At 45.4% G+C, this 2,500-nt stretch overlaps 1 pseudogene; it reads left to right on the forward strand.

Annotated features, from left to right (window-relative positions):
• Nucleotides 1–238: 238 nt before the first annotated feature.
• On the forward strand, nt 239–2,058 carry LOC147015715 (nucleosome assembly protein 1-like 1-A pseudogene; annotated as a pseudogene).
• The last annotated feature ends 442 nt before the right edge of the window (nt 2,059–2,500 follow it).

The raw sequence follows: 2,500 nt of genomic DNA on the forward strand, positions 1-2,500 counted from the left end.
GCAGTGGCGGTGATGCTAGGAGAGAGAGAGCTCGAGGTTGGCTCAACTCGTCCGCACCCATCCAATGTCTTTTCCCCACATATACACTTCCCTAGCCCCCCTTCTTTTTTATACAATTCGATGTTACGTCTTGTCTCCTATATCCCACTGTCTCTATTGCCATATTCATACCCAATCCCTCCAAGGTTCTATGGAAAGAGGAAAAAATGGGGGGGGGGGGGTTAGGGTACGCTCGTACGGACCTCTGACCTGTCATGATGTGCGAGCTTGGTGGTGCAATGTGTCCCTCATGTTTGTGGTATTAAATCCCAGGAACAGTCATGGCTGAATCGGAGAGTAAAGCCGTTGAAGCCATTGAAGTTGAAGATGTTGAAGAAGCGTCTGATACAGAGGAGAGCAAATCGAAAGCACCTGCAATTAGAGACAAGGAGAAGAAAGTGGAACAGGTAACGGCTCAGATGATGAAGAATCCTCAGGTTCTTGCTGCGTTGCAGGAGCGATTGGACAGCTTTGCTGGGACTCCGTCGGGTTACATTGAAAGCTTGCCTCGCTCTTTTATACGTGGAATCAATGCACTGAAAAACCTTCAGGTGAAGTGCATCAATGTGGAGGCGCTCTTCTACAAGAAAGTCCATGAACTTGAACGGAAATACTCTGCTATGTATCAGCCGTTGTTTGACAGGCAAAGGGATGTAATTAGTGAAGCAGTTGAGCCTGATGAAGCAGAATGTGAGTGACATGAAGATACGGATGAAGAGCCTGAAAGTGGAGCGGATATAAAGAAATCTGACAGCAAGTTAAAGAATGAGGGAAAAAAGGATAAATCCAAGGGAACTGTGGAGGTTGTGGAAGATGGTGCAAAGGCAACTGTGGAGGAGGAAGCAGATAAGGACAAAGCCAAAGAAGGTGAAAAATAAAAAGAGAAAGAGGAAGAATATCCCAAGGGCATCCCTGATTCTGGCTAACTGGGCTCAAGAATGTCAATATTATCAGTGACTGAGCACAGGAACATGACGAACCAATTATGAGGTACCTGAAGGATGTGCAGGTGAAATTTTCAGATCCTGGGCAGCCAATAAGCTTTTCTTTCGAGTTACATTTCGAGCAAAACGATTTCTTCATAAACATGGTCCTCACCAAGGAATACCACATGCGTGCAGAGCCTGATGACATTCTGTTTTCTTTTGAAGGCCCAGAGATCACGTCTTGTACTGGCTGCAAGATTGGCTGGAAAAAGGGCAAGAATGTAACGACAAAGACAATCAAGAAGAAGCAGAAGCACAAAGGGAGAGGCACAGTACAGACGGTAACGAAGGTTGTACCGAACAAGTCTTTCTTCAATTTCTTTAATCCTCCCCAAGTTCCAGAGGAGCTTGATGGAGAGTTGGATGATGAAGCAGACTCTGGTTTGGCTACAGACTTTGAAATTTGGCATTTCTTTGGAGAGCGCATTGGACCTCATGCTGTGCTGTACTTCACTGGGGAAGCAATTGAGGATGAGGAGGATGATTATGACAAGGAAGGTCAAGAAGAGGAGGATGAAGATGAATGTCATGAAGATGATGATGATGAAGATGTAGACTATGATCCCACTCCTGACACCAGTTTGCTACAACCACGGGTACCGAGTGTATTATGAGGGGGGGTTAATCCCCGTTTCTCCTCAGAAGAGACAGACCTAAGGCCACCGCTCACAATTAACTTCAAGGTACAGTGGGTTGCTTTACAACCACGAACGCCAATCAGTTAACCACAAGTTCCAGTGTCCACTGTCTAATTTTTCCGTTTAACTCGAGGTCACGTGGTTTCCTGAACGGGGAGCGTGCTCTCGGCAATGCACCAATCTTATCTTGATTAGATCTTAATTATGGCGGCCGAGCATTTACCGCTGGTGTATGCCGACTATTACAGGTTAATTAGTTTGGTAATTACCTCCCAGTCTATCGAGGTTCAGACAATGCTGGATCAATGGAAGGAAAGGCCAAGCACGGATAGGTTGAAATGTCAACAAGGAATTTATTAAAAAGGATAAAATAAATAAACTGAATAACTTTTAATTTCTTTGTGGGGAAAATAGGTAAATTCAAATCAATCAAAATAATCTCAAGCAAATGGAGGATTAAACAAGCATTGATCGAAAAACAGACAAAGAGCAGATGCTTATCACTCTGCCTTACTTAATGATTAAACAGGAGACAAGGGTACCCAGCAGATCATTCAGGGGGAAAGAAATCTGGTTTCGGCTTACTAAGGTAGAAGCCGTCGTGTGTCAAATGAAATGTCAAAAAATGTGTGAGCATGCCTTGGTCATTTGCTAGCACCCTGCCTTGCCGTGCACCCACCCGCAAACAGGTTTGAACACCAATCGACGTCACGTCGTCACCCCTAGGAACCAGGGACGCCAAGAATAGGTCTCGAACAGAACCAGCAGGAATGGTCCAACCGCCACCCACCATCAGGAGCCACCAGGAGCCGCCACCAATGTACAGCTATAAGGAGC

Source organism: Eptatretus burgeri, chromosome 12 (assembly GCF_056783735.1).
Source record: "Eptatretus burgeri isolate ZD-2024b chromosome 12, Ebu_testis_v1, whole genome shotgun sequence".
NCBI classification, from domain to species: Eukaryota; Metazoa; Chordata; class Myxini; order Myxiniformes; family Myxinidae; genus Eptatretus; species Eptatretus burgeri.